The sequence below is a fragment of the Hyla sarda genome, chromosome 13 (assembly GCF_029499605.1).
Source record: "Hyla sarda isolate aHylSar1 chromosome 13, aHylSar1.hap1, whole genome shotgun sequence".
NCBI classification, from domain to species: domain Eukaryota; kingdom Metazoa; phylum Chordata; class Amphibia; order Anura; family Hylidae; genus Hyla; species Hyla sarda.
Window position 1 is genome coordinate 5,689,427 of NC_079201.1, and position 18,870 is coordinate 5,708,296.

At 40.4% G+C, this 18,870-nt stretch overlaps 2 protein-coding genes across 9 annotated transcripts in view; one reads left to right on the forward strand and one right to left on the reverse strand.

Moving 5' to 3' along the window:
* Positions 1 to 18,870, forward strand: part of LOC130297600 (protoheme IX farnesyltransferase, mitochondrial) — a 492,900-nt gene that overhangs the window by 55,363 nt on the left and 418,667 nt on the right. For 3 of the 4 annotated variants that reach the window (XM_056550251.1, XM_056550253.1, XM_056550254.1), the window contains one exon: positions 11,786 to 11,891. The gene's annotated coding sequence lies outside the window, so the exon portion shown is untranslated. Of the gene's footprint in view, positions 1 to 2,728; positions 2,785 to 11,785; positions 11,892 to 18,870 lie in introns of those variants that run through there. The other variant, XM_056550255.1, reaches the window with a different exon arrangement.
* Positions 1 to 18,870, reverse strand: part of LOC130297601 (heparan sulfate glucosamine 3-O-sulfotransferase 3A1-like) — a 191,701-nt gene that overhangs the window by 23,254 nt on the left and 149,577 nt on the right. The gene's annotated exons all lie outside the window — the stretch shown is intronic.

The following is an 18,870-nucleotide window of genomic DNA, read 5'->3' on the forward strand; positions in this document are numbered from 1 at the left end:
AACTTCCTGTGAAGCATACAGCAGCTGATAAGTATTGGAAGGTTTAATATTTTTTTGATAGAAGTAATATACAAATCTGTTTAACTTTCTGGCTCCAGTTGATTTAAAAAATGTTTTCCAGTGGAGTACCCCTTAAATGCAGCAAATAAGCAGAGAGAAATCCCATTCCTGATAAAACTGAATATTGTCCACTTTGAGGCACAGTAAAAACCAGATTCAGAATGAATTAAATATTTACCTATATACACTTTATGAGAAAAAAAGATGGAATTCTTACTGAATCTTCATTAATGTGTAACACGTGATTCCTGACAGTGAAGAGCAGATCACAGGACTGTCCATGGCGTCCTGCACACATCTCATTTCTCTATATAAATAACATTATCATCTATATCAGCTTTGCTTCTGACACAGACCTTATAAATGACCTAATCCCACATAACATTAGGTTCAGTGACATCTCCCATCTCCTGCACTAGCGGAGGTTAAAAATGATTTCGTTTTAATTCAGAATTATCTGGCCTTTGCATATGTGAGCCACTAAGATAACACAAATGTATTTCCCAGAGCCCCAATGGAGGCAGTTTGTCGGCGACAAAACAGAAATATTACTATTTTGATTGATTCCCAGCTCATTACTAATACAATGGGATAATGTTGCGTTTCACAAGTTCATTAATGCTGCGTATTACAAAGATGTAAAGCATTTGTATCCCAGCACAAGTGGAGACAGCTCTCATTGGATTTTGTTTCTTAGAAGAGAAGAAACATCAAATAAACAGGAAGGTGATAACATATTTTCACAAGAAAGAAAATCTACTTTTGATGTAAATATTGTAGGGTATGTGTATTATCCCTGTACTGTGACATCACTGTGTGTATTATCCCTGTACTGTGACATCACTGTGTGTATTATCCCTGTACTGTGACATCACTGTGTGTATTATTCCTGTACTGCGACATCACTGTGTGTATTATCCCTGTACTGTGACATCACTGTGTGTATTATTCCTGTACTGTGACATCACTGTGTGTATTATCCCTGTACTGTGACTTCACTGTGTGCATTATCCCTGTACTGTGACATCACTGTGTATTATCCCTGTACTGTGACATCATTGTGTATTATCCCTGTACTGTGACATCACTGTGTGTATTATCCCTGTACTGTGACATCACTGTGTGTATTATCCCTGTACTGTGACATCACTGTGTATTATCCCTGTACTGTGACATCACTGTGTATTATCCCTGTACTGTGACATCACTGTGTATTATCCCTGTACTGTGACATCACTGTGTGTATTATCCCTGTACTGTGACATCACTGTGTATTATCCCTGTACTGTGACATCACTGTGTATTATCCCTGTACTGTGACATCACTGTGTATTATCCCTGTACTGTGACATCACTGTGTGTATTATCATTGTACTGTGACATCACTGTGTGTATTATCCCTGTACTGTGACATCACTGTGTATTATCCCTGTACTGTGACATCACTGTGTATTATCCCTGTACTGTGACATCACTGTGTGTATTATCCCTGTACTGTGACATCACTGTGTGTATTATCCCTGTACTGTGACATCACTGTGTGTATTATCCCTGTACTGTGACATCACTGTGTGTATTATGCCTGTACTGTGACATCACTGTGTGTATTATCCCTGTACTGTGACATCACTGTGTGTATTATCCCTGTACTGTGACATCACTGTGTGTATTATCCCTGTACAGTGACATCACTGTGTGTATTATCCCTGTACTGTGACATCACTGTGTATTATCCCTGTACTGTGACATCACTGTTTGTATTATCCCTGTACTGTGATATCACTGTGTACATTATTACTGTACTGTGACATCACTGTGTGTATTATCCCTGTACTGTGATATCACTGTGTGTATTATCCCTGTACTGTGATATCACTATGTACATTATTACTGTACTGTGACATCATCATGTTCATTATTACTGTGCATTAGAGAGACCAAATAATCAAAGCTGCTGCTCTATACGGTCATGGTGGTTTGGATTCTCATCACAAGTTTTGCTATGGGACTCAATGGTTACTTGAGGCATCCATGTTACAGTACATTGCCATAATAAATTATACATGTTCCCTGGTTTGTTATTCCAGTTCTAGCCATATATTGTAGGTAGAGTTATCTGCATTGTTACATCCTGTAGCTTTGCAGCTGTTTTTTTTCCTCCCAAGTCAAGGATTCAGTTTTCTTCCGTAACCCTGTCTCCAAATAGCCTATCCCAGGTAAAGTGGCTTGTTGGGCCCCCTCCTGGCACACAGCACTAAGGGCACATGCCTCACAGCCCCCTAGCTACAACCCAGCTTTGCTTCTGACACAGACCTTATAAATGACCTAATCCCACATAACATTAGGTTCAGTGACATCTCCCATCTCCTGCACTAGCGGAGGTTAAAAATGATTTCGTTTTAATTCAGAATTATCTGGCCTTTGCATATGTGAGCCACTAAGATAACACAAATGTATTTCCCAGAGCCCCAATGGAGGCAGTTTGTCGGCGACAAAACAGAAATATTACTATTTTGATTGATTCCCAGCTCATTACTAATACAATGGGATAATGTTGCGTTTCACAAGTTCATTAATGCTGCGTATTACAAAGATGTAAAGCATTTGTATCCCAGCACAAGTGGAGACAGCTCTCATTGGATTTTGTTTCTTAGAAGAGAAGAAACATCAAATAAACAGGAAGGTGATAACATATTTTCACAAGAAAGAAAATCTACTTTTGATGTAAATATTGTAGGGTATGTGTATTATCCCTGTACTGTGACATCACTGTGTGTATTATCCCTGTACTGTGACATCACTGTGTGTATTATCCCTGTACTGTGACATCACTGTGTGTATTATTCCTGTACTGCGACATCACTGTGTGTATTATCCCTGTACTGTGACATCACTGTGTGTATTATTCCTGTACTGTGACATCACTGTGTGTATTATCCCTGTACTGTGACTTCACTGTGTGCATTATCCCTGTACTGTGACATCACTGTGTATTATCCCTGTACTGTGACATCATTGTGTATTATCCCTGTACTGTGACATCACTGTGTATTATCCCTGTACTGTGACATCACTGTGTGTATTATCCCTGTACTGTGACATCACTGTGTGTATTATTCCTGTACTGTGACATCACTGTGTGTATTATCCCTGTACTGTGACATCACTGTGTGTATTATCCCTGTTCTGTGACATCACTGTGTATTATCCCTGTTCTGTGACATCACTGTGTATTATCCCTGTACTGTGACATCACTGTGTATTATCCCTGTACTGTGACATCACTGTGTGTATTATCCCTGTACTGTGACATCACTGTGTGTATTATCCCTGTACTGTGACATCACTGTGTATTATCCCTGTACTGTGACATCACTGTGTATTATCCCTGTACTGTGACATCACTGTGTATTATCCCTGTACTGTGACATCACTGTGTGTATTATCCCTGTACTGTGACATCACTGTGTATTATCCCTGTACTGTGACATCACTGTGTATTATCCCTGTACTGTGACATCACTGTGTATTATCCCTGTACTGTGACATCACTGTGTGTATTATCATTGTACTGTGACATCACTGTGTGTATTATCCCTGTACTGTGACATCACTGTGTATTATCCCTGTACTGTGACATCACTGTGTATTATCCCTGTACTGTGACATCACTGTGTATTATCCCTGTACTGTGACATCACTGTGTGTATTATCCCTGTACTGTGACATCACTGTGTGTATTATCCCTGTACTGTGACATCACTGTGTGTATTATCCCTGTACTGTGACATCACTGTGTGTATTATCCCTGTACTGTGACATCACTGTGTGTATTATTCCTGTACTGTGACATCACTGTGTGTATTATCCCTGTACTGTGACATCACTGTGTGTATTATCCCTGTTCTGTGACATCACTGTGTATTATCCCTGTTCTGTGACATCACTGTGTATTATCCCTGTACTGTGACATCACTGTTTGTATTATCCCTGTACTGTGATATCACTGTGTACATTATTACTGTACTGTGACATCACTGTGTGTATTATCCCTGTACTGTGATATCACTGTGTGTATTATCCCTGTACTGTGATATCACTATGTACATTATTACTGTACTGTGACATCATCATGTTCATTATTACTGTGCATTAGAGAGACCAAATAATCAAAGCTGCTGCTCTATACGGTCATGGTGGTTTGGATTCTCATCACAAGTTTTGCTATGGGACTCAATGGTTACTTGAGGCATCCATGTTACAGTACATTGCCATAATAAATTATACATGTTCCCTGGTTTGTTATTCCAGTTCTAGCCATATATTGTAGGTAGAGTTATCTGCATTGTTACATCCTGTAGCTTTGCAGCTGTTTTTTTTCCTCCCAAGTCAAGGATTCAGTTTTCTTCCGTAACCCTGTCTCCAAATAGCCTATCCCAGGTAAAGTGGCTTGTTGGGCCCCCTCCTGGCACACAGCACTAAGGGCACATGCCTCACAGCCCCCTAGCTATAACCCACAAGCTGGCACTTTTTATAATGTTGTTTATATTACTGTATTTCTTTCTATTTGGTATTATTTCCAATGGAAACAGTTTGGAGATGTAGTGGATCTAATGATGATCAAAGATGAAGAAGTCATTCAGAGGTTCTAATAACAGAATATGTGTTTGATTTCTTCTGTTTGACAAATGATAAGTATAGAAGGTGGCCAATACACTTAGAAGAAGCTACAAAGACACAAATCCTCTGAATACTGTGACCAAAGATGATATAATGGTGTGGATGACGCAGATAAGATCACACTTCTTGGTAAACAGCAAATATTCCGTATTGTTGTTAATCCTAAATTATATCTGAAACAAAAGGCAAGAAAGGGTTTTGTGTTTACTTGCAGAATATCTAAATACCAGCGCAGAAGCCATAATTTTCAAAGCAAAAAAATACTATTGTGCAGGAAAATGTATCCCCTATCCAAAGGATAGGGGATAAGTGTCTGATTGTGGGGGATCCAAGTGCTGGGACCCCTGTGATTTCCTGCATAGTACCTTACCAGTCCCCAGGAATGGAGTGTGTTGACCCCCTGCTCGAAGTGGCGACTAATACACACCCTCCATGTATCTCTATAGGAGATCAAGAGATACTCTAATGCTTTATCTCCGGCTCTGCCATAGAGATACATGGAGGGAGCGTGTTGGCCACTGCTTCTTGCGGGGTCGACGTGCTCCGCTCCTGGGGAGAGATGGGGTGCCATTCAGGAGATCGCGGGGGTCCCAGCGGTCAGACCCCCACATGATAAGACACTAATCCCCGATGCTTTGGATAGGGGATAATTTGTCCTGCACGATAGTACTCCTTTAAAGTTAATTTACAGGGCACACAAGAAGTTGGATATCTTGCACCCAGCATCCCTTTTGTTGATACACGCTAGACGTACAGGCACCTGTTAACTTGCCAGATCAAAGAATTCTGAATGCAATGTTTTTTTAATCTGGTCCTACGATGCTGGATGAGAAAAAGCATGAACCCATAATTCAAGTTCAAATCATACAGCACATCAACTTCATCTATTTTATTATAGCAGAATTTGAGGCATATCCCTGACAAACCTATGATCCAAGGCTGACTTAAGATCACATAATCATATATGCTTGTCAAATCAAAGTTGAGGTATACAGGGCACCCACTGTGTCTCTGCTGCCTAAGAGCGCAGATATATATTGCTTGTATCACAGGTAAATGGAACATCTTAAAGTGTAGCTGCCACTACTTCTAGACATTATATAACCTGTATATTGTATCTTTCACCAGTTTTCCCTTCTACAGTCTATCTCTCTAGTTTTCAGGTGTTTCAGAGATGGTGGGTGTAGATGGTGGGTGGGTGCTATGATGTCTCTATACAGTGCACTCTCAGAAGATAGGATTCTGCTTCACTGTATTTCTATAACCCACCCACAGAAGCAGAATAATCTTGGAAGACATTATAGGGCTGTATTTAGCAGTATAAGCTGTCAATCCAGCACTGGAATGAGAATTCTGCAGGAAGAAATGGAAATTCTGTAGTGTGAAAGGGCCCTTACACTTACTAGAGCTGACAGTGGCTTCTCTGTGTCTATCTCTGCCTCTTTCTTACTTTGCAGTTTCCTCCCATTTCCAACGATTTTTATTGGCAGCGATAACTGATACTGTACATTAGTTAGCTGATTCTGTTTTGAAAAGATGAAGGCAGTTTTTCAGGTTAATTGTTGAGTTTCGGAGGGTAGCGAACAAGTAAGGAGCCTGATGAGTGGAGAAAGAGGCATTTTTCTCCAAGATTACAGCATTTCTTACTTTCTTCTACTATATAATGATAGTAACCATTTAGGAGGCAGGACCAAGTGAGGACATAAACGAACAAGCTGACATATAGGTGTCCTTTGAGGCATGGTGATGACCAAGGATCGTATAACCTGACATATAGGTGTCCTTTGAGGCATGGTTATGACCAAGGATCGTATAACCTGACATATAGGTGTCCTTTGAGGCATGGTTATGACCAAGGATCGTATAACCTTACATATAGGTGTCCTTTGAGGCATGGTTATGACCAAGGATCGTATAACCTTACATATAGGTGTCCTTTGAGGCATGGTTATGACCAAGGATTGTATAACCTTACATATAAGTGTCCTTTGAGGCATGGTTATTACCAAGGATCTTATAACCTGACATATAGGTGTCCTTTGAGGCATGGTTATGACCAAGGATCTTATAACCTGACATATAGTTGTCCTTTGAGGCATGGTTATGACCAAGGATCTTATAACCTGACATATAGGTGTCCTTTGAGGCATGGTTATGACCAAGGATCTTATAACCTGACATATAGGTGTCCTTTGAGGCATGGTTATGACCAAGGATCGTATAACCTGACATACAGGTGTCCTTTGAGGCATGGTTATGACCAAGGATCGTATAACCTGACATATAGGTGTCCTTTGAGGCATGGTTATGACCAAGGATCTTATAACCTGACATATAGGTGTCCTTTGAGGCATGGTTATGACCAAGGATCTTATAACCTGACATATAGGTGTCCTTTGAGGCATGGTTATGACCAAGGATCTTATAACCTGACATATAGGTGTCCTTTGAGGCATGGTTATGACCAAGGATCGTATAACCTGACATATAGGTGTCCTTTGAGGCATGGTTATGACCAAGGATCATATAACCTGACATATAGGTGTCCTTTGAGGCATGGTTATGACCAAGGATCTTATAACCTGACATATAGGTGTCCTTTGAGGCATGGTTATGACCAAGGATCGTATAACCTGACATATAGGTGTCCTTTGAGGCATGGTTATGACCAAGGATCTTATAACCTGACATATAGGTGTCCTTTGAGGCATGGTTATGACCAAGGATCTTATAACCTGACATATAGGTGTCCTTTGAGGCATGGTTATGACCAAGGATCTTATAACCTGACATATAGGTGTCCTTTGAGGCATGGTTATGACCAAGGATCTTATAACCTGACATATAGGTGTCCTTTGAGGCATGGTTATGACCAAGGATCTTATAACCTGACATATAGGTGTCCTTTGAGGCATGGTTATGACCAAGGATCGTATAACCTGACATATAGGTGTCCTTTGAGGCATGGTTATGACCAAGGATCTTATAACCTGACATATAGGTGTCCTTTGAGGCATGGTTATGACCAAGGATCGTATACCTGACATATAGGTGTCCTTTGAGGCATGGTTATGACCAAGGATCTTATAACCTGACATATAGGTGTCCTTTGAGGCATGGTTATGACCAAGGATCTTATAACCTGACATATAGGTGTCCTTTGAGGCATGGTTATGACCAAGGATCGTATAACCTGACATATAGGTGTCCTTTGAGGCATGGTTATGACCAAGGATCGTATAACCTGACATATAGGTGTCCTTTGAGGCATGGTTATGACCAAGGATCTTATAACCTGACATATAGGTGTCCTTTGAGGCATGGTTATGACCAAGGATTGTATACCTGACATATAGGTGTCCTTTGAGGCATGGTTATGACCAAGGATCTTATAACCTGACATATAGGTGTCCTTTGAGGCATGGTTATGACCAAGGATCTTATAACCTGACATATAGGTGTCCTTTGAGGCATGGTTATGACCAAGGATCTTATAACCTGACATATAGGTGTCCTTTGAGGCATGGTTATGACCAAGGATCTTATAACCTGACATATAGGTGTCCTTTGAGGCATGGTTATGACCAAGGATCGTATAACCTGACATATAGGTGTCCTTTGAGGCATGGTTATGACCAAGGATCTTATAACCTGACATATAGGTGTCCTTTGAGGCATGGTTATGACCAAGGATCTTATAACCTGACATATAGGTGTCCTTTGAGGCATGGTTATGACCAAGGATCGTATAACCTGACATATAGGTGTCCTTTGAGGCATGGTTATGACCAAGGATCTTATAACCTTACATATAGGTGTCCTTTGAGGCATGGTTATGACCAAGGATCTTATAACCTGACATATAGGTGTCCTTTGAGGCATGGTTATGACCAAGGATCTTATAACCTGACATATAGGTGTCCTTTGAGGCATGGTTATGACCAAGGATCTTATAACCTGATATATAGGTGTCCTTTGAGGCATGGTTATGACCAAGGATTGTATAACCTGACATATAGGTGTCCTTTGAGGCATGGTTATGACCAAGGATCTTATAACCTGACATATAGGTGTCCTTTGAGGCATGGTTATGACCAAGGATCTTATAACCTGACATATAGGTGCCCTTTGAGGCATGGTTATGACCAAGGATCGTATAACCTGACATATAGGTGTCCTTTGAGGCATGGTTATGACCAAGGATCTTATAACCTGACATATAGGTGTCCTTTGAGGCATGGTTATGACCAAGGATCGTATAACCTGACATATAGGTGTCCTTTGAGGCATGGTTATGACCAAGGATCGTATAACCTGACATATAGGTGTCCTTTGAGGCATGGTTATGACCAAGGATCGTATAACCTGACATATAGGTGTCCTTTGAGGCATGGTTATGACCAAGGATCGTATAACCTGACATATAGGTGTCCTTTGAGGCATGGTTATGACCAAGGATCGTATAACCTGACATATAGGTGTCCTTTGAGGCATGGTTATGACCAAGGATCTTATAACCTGACATATAGGTGTCCTTTGAGGCATGGTTATGACCAAGGATCGTATAACCTGACATATAGGTGTCCTTTGAGGCATGGTTATGACCAAGGATCGTATAACCTGACATATAGGTGTCCTTTGAGGCATGGTTATGACCAAGGATCGTATAACCTGACATATAGGTGTCCTTTGAGGCATGGTTATGACCAAGGATCGTATAACCTGACATATAGGTGTCCTTTGAGGCATGGTTATGACCAAGGATCGTATAACCTGACATATAGGTGTCCTTTGAGGCATGGTTATGACCAAGGATCTTATAACCTGACATATAGGTGTCCTTTGAGGCATGGTTATGACCAAGGATCTTATAACATTCACACCGACTTCCATCCCACAACTTCGGTTGGATTTGATGTTTGTTTTTTCGACAAAACCTTTTTGAATCTGCTTCCCCATTTTTATGATGAAAGACTTGGCCTTACAGTCTGTGTGATAGAGTTGAGTTCGATACTATGGTGACTCTTTTCCTAATGGCTGTCCTTGATGTTTTTCAGTCAGCAGGCTGGTATATCTGGCACGTGGGACTAATTCACTCCCACAAAGCCAAGTCTTTAAGCCAAATGATAAAAACTCTGACCTATCTTTCCAAATGCCATAATTGTCCAATTTACATTTCATGCATGAGGACAAATCTCATTGTTATTAATTGTGGAGAGGACACAGATTTGTTCAGGGATTAATACTTTTTTTTATCCATATTCTTCCCCATTGAGTATTTTATTGCAGTATGATGTGAAAAGGAACTCTGAACTCAATATCTACCATGCGGAATGACTATGATGAGACGTACGTACGAGAAATCAGTTTTACATTACCAACAACTTTGCAATCAAAAGTATGTTGAAATCCCATCCGCTTATCCACCAAAGATTCTCAATGAAATTGACTCTAGAGAACAAATACTACCAGCCGATTCTTAGAAGTCCGTGTGCTCAAAGAGGATGTGCATGGGGATTGGAGCGATGGAGCAGGCTATGAAAGCAATACATTCTACTGATATTTCTGCAACAGTTTCCATTAAAGGATCCAATGCTGGAGTTGACTACAGGTTGCTGCAGTGTTATCAACACTTGTTTACAGGTTCCTGATTTACTGTCCTCACCATAGACATGGGGGCTGGTCTACATAAAACACCTCTATATATTATACATTTAGGACTTGATATAAAGTAAAAGCATTTATTTTATTTGACACCAGCTAGACTACCCAAACAAATAAACCTACTCTTTCGGATATCTATACAGACAGTTTCATTGTACCAACTAGGCCCTGTGACACATTATGAATTTTAGGTGGAGCTGCCACTTAAATCAATTCTGTTGCTATGAATACTAAACTTGCAAGTTTTTATGTTAAACTTATTTTTAAAGCTTTATTTAATTTTTTTTTCCATTTAACTATCTATAGTTTAAATAATCCTGAAACCTGGCTGTGTCCATTCTGTCCACTAGATCTTAAACTAAGCGAAGACTTTCTGTTCTGTACAGATGACCTCCCATCAGCTTCCCCCTTATCATCACAGAGAGAATTACAGTGAAAGGTGAAACCAGTATATAGATAACAGAGGTACACACAATAGCTGTTGCTCACACATCACCCTTCTTCTCCTTCTAGAATGACCTCTGCAAAGTTCACCAAGCACCCCCAGCAAGGTTTCCCATTCATATGAATGGGACAACTCCTGTCTATTCTAGCCTATGTCCATGGGGCTTGCTGTAAAGCATATCTCCAAACACTGTTCAAAAAACAGGTCAGGCACGATGGCTTTACAAAAAATGAATTAAAAAAAATTTACATCAAATTTTAGAAGCAGATTAAAAAAAAAAAAAAAAAAAAAGGGTACGGGTTTGGGAATAACCCACATTTTTTGCTTCTAAGTGCTAACATATTCCCCACAAAGATAGGCGCACTATTAAGACATGAACTTGTTGGCGGTTCTGCTGTTGATCTATTCAATGTGTAAAGTCGTCATGTTATGGCCGGGTGAGATTGGCTTCCAGGAACTTGCTGGGTGGGTGGTGTTGAATAGCTGCCTTTACTTTATCTGTATGGAACTTCAAAAGGGTCTCAATTTCTTTTCCATGTAGCGGGCAGTGACTGTGAGGAGATGGATGTGAATGTACGAATTGGCAGACTTCTCCATGAACTGAGTCCTTGCTGCCTTTTGCCGACTGAACAACAAAATACAAAAGACACTTTCTTTTTTCAGTCAGTGGCGATAACCCCCAAACCTTAACAGGAAAGGATTATTTCTTACTTCTTTTTTTTTCTCCTGTTCCACATTTGACCCATGTTTTTGGCGCAGCGCGGGGATAATGTTACCTTCCGATAATCCATTAACTGATTTAAAGACAAATTCATTAAGGTCCTCATTACCCGGGAGACAGGCCCCCGATAGTACATGTAACAGATCTCCCTTTCCAAATATTTGGCATAATCGTGCTATTTAAATATACGATAACATCAGTTCTCACACCCACAGGTTGCGCTAGGACTTTCGGGATCTGAATGGCAGTTTCTAAAGGAACAGGAAAAAGGAAAGAAAACGCTGTTGATCGAAGATAGTGACGTAAAAATACACGAGAAAGGTAAAAACAATATTTTCTTTTATGGGGAGAATGGGACCATTATGTCCACATTCTTCGTTTCATTTGATTGATCTTTTTTAAGGTTGTTTTTTTTTCTTAAGAACTTTTAAATGAGAAAATAATTATTTGGCGCTTCAAATTACTGGAGTTTGCACTTTCTAGATGACATCAACAATACAAATGCACTCTCCTCCAAAAGGAAGAAACTTTCTCATACAAGCCGAACCAGAGTCTGCTCCAAAATGAAGTCACCCACTCGGGTTTATTGTCCCTCATCAGTATCGTGCAAGATACTAGTCTAATAGACAGATGCTTTAAAATCTACTATGAGATAGTGTTCTTCCTTCTGAAGTAGAGCTAGGGCCTAGTTCACATCAGCGTCGAGCTCTGTTCAGATGACTGGAGTTGAGCAGAGAAAAGAAAAACTGCAGGTACGATTTCCGAAGATCCTATTCAAAGTCAGTGGGACTTGTTGGTGTCTGCTGTGCAATGGACCATCCCGGTCTGTTGTTTGTCGCTAGAGCGGAGCATACTTTTCCATAGAACACTGCAAAATAAGTCTCTATACTATAGATCTATAATAAGTACTATCAGGAAATGAACCTTAACAATAAGGACAAGGACTAGTTAAATGGTTTCACATAACAATATTTCCACCTTTGATTGGTTAAGCAAATACAATTTGTATGTAATGTGTTCAAAGTGTCACACATGACAGAAACTTCACTTTTGGGCAAACCCATGGATTTCAGTGGGACTGGCCAACCATCTAAGGTGTATGGTTGCCTTGTAATTCTCCCCCAACAGATGATATACATAGTAACGTAGCTCATGTTACATTGTTCAACAGAGTCCATCAAGTTCAACCTATATCCCTAATGAGTCCCTACTAAGTTGATCCAGAGTAAGGCAAAAAAAAAACTAATCCTCTAGGTAAAAAATTCCTTCCCAACTCCAAATATGGCATCAGAATAAATCCCTGGATCAACGTTCTGTCGCTATAGATCTAGAATCCATAACCTGTAATATTATTATTCTCCAAAAATGCATCCAGACCCCTTTTAAATTATTTTACAGAGTTCACATGACCACCTCCTCAGGCAGAGAGTTCTATAGTCTCACTGCTCTTACAGTAAAGAACCCGTCTGTGCTGGTGTAGAAACCTTCTTTCCTCTAGATGTAGAGGATGCCCCCTTGTTATAGATACAGTCCTGGATATAAATAGATCATGGAGAGATATCTGTACGGTCCCTGATATATTTATACATAGTTATTAGGTCGCCCCTAATCCTTCTTTTTTCTAAACTAAATAACCCTAATGCTCTACGAATTGGAGGATCAGTAGAAACATCTAACAACAACCATGGTACCCAGATTCAGAGGAGAGCCGTTGTCTGTTTGGGCTTGCTGGGAGTTGCAGCTTTGGAAGAATCACATGCTAGAGGTTTAGATACATTAGTTTAGCAGATAGTATTTCATATGGTATAGGTTTAGATACACTGGCTCAGTAGGAAGAATCACATGCTAGAGGTTTAGATACATTAGTTTAGCAGATAGTATATCATATGGTATAGGTTTAGATACACTGGCTCAGTAGGAAGAATCACATGCTAGAGGTTTAGATACATTAGTTTAGCAGATAGTATATCATATGGTATAGGTTTAGATACACTGGCTCAATAGGAAGAATCCCATGCAAGAGGTTTTGATACATTAGTTTAGCAGATAGTATTTCATATGGTATAGGTTTAGATACACTGGCTCAGTAGGAAGAATCACATGCTAGAGGTTTAGATACATTAGTTTAGCAGATAGTATTTCATATGGTATAGGTTTAGATACACTGGCTCAGTAGGAAGCATCCCATGCAAGAGGTTTTGATACATTAGTTTAGCAGATAGGATTTCATATGGTATAGGTTTAGATACACTGGCTCAGTAGGAAGCATCCCATGCTAGAGGTTTAGATACACTGGCTCAGTAACACAAAATCTCTAGAAATAATTTAGTAATGCAGCTTATTTGCCGGTCTGGGTCCCAGTCTGACCATAGATGTCAGATATAATGTACAAGCAACAATTAGGGAGAGCAGATTCATTCGTCTTTGGGCTCCGATATAGAATTATTGTCCAAATTAAAATGAGATCACGTTGGTATAATATTCCCTTTATTCTCTATGAGTACCACACTACCAGGGGAACTCTGCTGCCGCCTATTACCCAATGTATATACTCCCAGATGTAAATCACCCAGTGCTTCCTGCTGTTCCCAGCAATGAGATAACCAGGGAGGCTTTCCTAGCAGCACTGCCGGCATTTTAATAAAGGCATGTTGGTTTACTGAAAAGCTAAATCGTGAATAGATTTCAGTTCCATACTTAATATAACCAATATAAAGAGATTATACTTCCGCTATTTTATTGCTGCCCAGGGACGGCTCTGAATGTTACTAAACTGCTATAACGGCGCAGAATGGGATATTTAGTGTCAGTAATTGAGATGTTGTAAAGTCTTAAGCCGGAGTTTTCCCTGACCTTAAATTACTGAAACGATTCCTTCCAATACTGCGCCGCTGCTTAAATCCTAGACATATGTTTAATTAGGTTTTCTTACTCCAGTGATTTTCTTTTTTCGTTTTTTCCTTCATTTGCTTTTATCTTCTTGGTATTTGCAGATATTCTAGCGATTGTATTTTTTATGTGTTTTCATTTGGAATGCTTAAATTGATAATGAGATTGGAGGGCTGTGCGCAGTGCCAGCCTCCGAGACGTTCTTCACATCTAAACCATTGGTTCTAAGAAAGTAAAATCTTAGAATTAGGTAAGTGTTCTGCGCTCTTTCTCTGACATCACAATGAAAGGCTGACCTGCTACATTTATCACATACTGACCTGCTATATAGACTGTGACCTTACTGCCTTCATTCTGTGACATCACCATCCAATTACATTCTTATTGCTGCATAGACTGTGTGGCCTCACTGCTATTGGGCATCATCATCTATTAAATAGACTGTGTGACCTCATGTCCTGTGATGTCACTAAAAATCACAGACACCCCTGCTACATATATTGTGCCCTCACTGCGTTCACTCTCTGGCATCATTCAATCATAGGATGGCTCTCTATATATAGACTGTGTGACCTCACTGCTATTGGGCATCATCATCTATTAAATAGACTGTGTGACCCCATGTCCTGTGATGTCACTAAAAATCACAGACACCCCTGCTACATGTATTGTGCAATCAATGCGTTCACTCTCTGGCATCATTCAATCATAGGATGGCTCTCTATATATAGACTGTGTGACCTCACTATAGTTCACAGACTCCCCTGCAGCATGCAGACTGGCCTGATCTTTGTGACCTCACTGTATGTACTGTGTGACATCATAATCCATTCACAGACTGTCCTATTATATAAACTTTCTGACTTGCATTGCTCTGTGAAATCATCAACCACAGGCTGATCTACAATATATACTGTGTGACATCACTCCATCACTCTGTAACATCATCAACCACAGGCTGATCTACAATATAGACTGTGTGACATCACTCCATCACTCTGTGACATCATCAACCACAGGCTGATCTACAATATAGACTGTGTGACATCACTCCATCACTCTGTGACATCATCAACCACAGGCTGATCTACAGTATAGACTGTATGACCTCACTGCATGACATCATCAATCACAGGGTGATCTACAATATATACTGTGTGACCACACTCCATGACATCATCAGTCACAAGCTGATCTACAATATAGACTGTGTGACCACACTCCATGACATCATCAGTCACAAGCTGATCTACTGTATTTACTGTGTGACATCACTCCATCACTCTGTGACATCATCAATCACAAGCTGATCTACAATATAGACTGTGTGACATCACTCCATCACTCTGTGACATCATCAATCACAAGCTGATCTACAATATAGACTGTGTGACATCACTCCATCACTCTGTGACATCACCAATCACAGGCTGATCTATAATATAGACTATATGACATCATCAATCACAGGCTGATCTACAATATAGACTGTATGACCTCACTGCATGACATCATCAATCACAGGCTGATCTACAATATAGACTGTATGACCTCACTGCATGACATCATCAATCACAGGCTGATCTACAATATAGACTGTATGACCTCACTGCATGACATCATCAATCACAGGCTGATCTACAATATATATTGTGTCACCACACTCCATGACATCACCAATCACAGGCTGATCTACAATATAGACTGTGACATCACTCCATCACTCTGTGACATCATCAACCACAGGCTGATCTACAATATAGACTGTGACATCACTCCATCACTCTGTGACATCACTCCATCACAGGGTGATCTACAATATAGACTGTATGACCTCACTGCATAACATCATCAATCACAGGCTGATCTACAATATATACTGTGTGACCACACTCCATGACATCATCAATCACAGGCTGATCTACAATATAGACTGTGACATCACTCCATCACTCTGTGACATCATCAACCACAGGCTGATCTACAATATAGATTGTATGACCTGACTGCATGACATCATCAATCACAGGCTGATCTACAATATAGACTGTGTGACATCACTCCATCACTCTGTGACATCATTAACCACAGGCTGATCTACAATATAGACTGTGTGACCTCACTGCATAACATCATCAATCACAGGGTGATCTACAATATAGACTGTGTGACCACACTCCATGACATCATCAATCACAGGCTGATCTACAATAAATACTGTGTGACCTCACTGCATGACATCATCAATCACAAGCTGATCTATTGTATTTACTGTGTGACCTCACTGCACCTGTTTCTGGGGAGCATCTATTATTCCCATCCAAGCACTATTAAGCACCGTTCTCCTTCACATACGGCAGCATTATGTACCCAAGTGCACAGTTTTATAGACCCGCAGACAGTCTGCAGTGATCTCCCTGACAATGGCCTCTCTGAATATGAAGAGCCCAGAGAGGACTCCTCATCAGCTTCCTCAAGTGCTCAGCATGAATGGAGACTGTCTTGACAGTCTGCCAGGATTGGGTGCATGAATTAGGATGTCTGAGGAGAGCTCGAAGGAGGGGAAAAAGGTTTACTACAGAAGATTCACCAGAATGATTAAAATAAAGGTACCTGAGAGAGGGGAACAAGTGTACCCATCATGCACACACAGTCTAATATGTATATAAAAATCTAAGTTTTCAGACCCCTTCACTTTTTTTTTTACATTTTGTTAAGTTGTCCCCTTATCATTCTGCACTCAACAGCACATAATTGCAGATTTATTAAAAAAGAAAAACAAGAATTTCTCTTGGACATAAGTATTCAGACCCTTTGCTATGACACATGATTTTTAGCTTTGGTCCTTCCACTTCTCTTGATCACCTTTGATTGCACATATGATAGACACATCCCTGTCTATGTAAGATCTAGCAAAAACTAAGCCATGAGGGGGAAAGGACTGCCTGTAGAACTCAGAGAAGTTTGGGACAACCAGGTCTCTTCCTAGAACTGCCGCCCACCAAATTAAATAATCTGGGATAAGGGCCTTGGTAAGAGAGGAGACCAAGAACCCAAAGACCCTGTGTGCATATGGGAAGGACTTCCAGAAGGTCCAAACCATCACTGCAGCCTCCACAATCTGGGCTTTATGGCAGAAAGTAATAACACATGAAAGCTGCCTTGAACTTGTAAAAAAAAAAAATAAACATCTAAAGCAGTGGCCCCCAACCCAGTCCTCAAGGCCCACCAACATTCATGTTTTTTTTCAGTTGCTCAATTGGAATTAAACAGAAAAATTAGAATCCTGGACTGTTGGTGGGCCTGGAGGACTGGGCTGGGGACCTCTGACCTAAAGGACCCTCAAACTCCGACAAACAATATTCTCTGGTCTAGTGAAACCAAGATTGAAAATTTTCCTCTCAATTCTACAGATCATGCCAACAAGACAATGGCCCTCATTTACTATTTTAAACCCAACTTGTTTTGTCGTTTTTTTTTGGCTCATCTTTGTCTGCGACATGTCGCAGACATCGTGCGACACGATGCAACATTTTTTCCCGACGGACCCGATGTGGATTCTCCCAAACCCAAAAAAGGGGCATAACCCGACATTTCTGAGCTTTACCACGTATTTATAAACGTTTCCAACCCAAATTTGTTGAATTGTTGTGGATTTTTTCCCGACAACTCAGAAGAGTTGGAAACCAAAACCAACAAAACCCACGTGCGACAAACAGGATGCGACATAATAATAAATACCAGGGGAAAAAAGCAGTTGGGTAAGAAAGCAATATAGAGGGCTAATGACCCTAAGCAAACAGCCGAAATGACAAAGGAGCTTAGGGGAAACTGAATGTCCTGGAGTGACCCAGACAGCCTGAACCCAATGGAACATTTCTGGAGAGACCTGAAAAGCCTCTCTGGATACATTGTATGAAGTGACCGGCAGGGCTGTGGAGTCGGAGTCGAGGAGTCGGACATAATTTTGGGTACCTGGAGTCGACAAACAATGCACCGACTCCAACTCCTACTAAATTTAGATTGGAATAAAAATTAAAAAAAGCAAGTTTAAATGTCCCAATTCACAAAAAGTTATAATTAATGACTTCTCTACTGTAAGAATAAAGACCAATGCATGCAGTGCCTCACGTAACTGCAAAACGAACACGTTAAGTGACTGTGAAGAAGCTTTTCATGTGCTTCACTACATGGCACGCAACACACAATTAGGAGCGGCAATACATTCCATAGTGTTGTGTTCTGCTGTTACAGGGAACCCATGGGTAACCTAGCCTCTCACTGATAAGGGATTAAGTAAATATGTTTTTTGCAGGACTAGAGACACTTGTATAAGTGAAGGGAATGGAGGGTCAATAGTTCAAGGCTGAAGCTGTAAACCATTGGAAAAACTGCTGCCATTCAGCTAAGG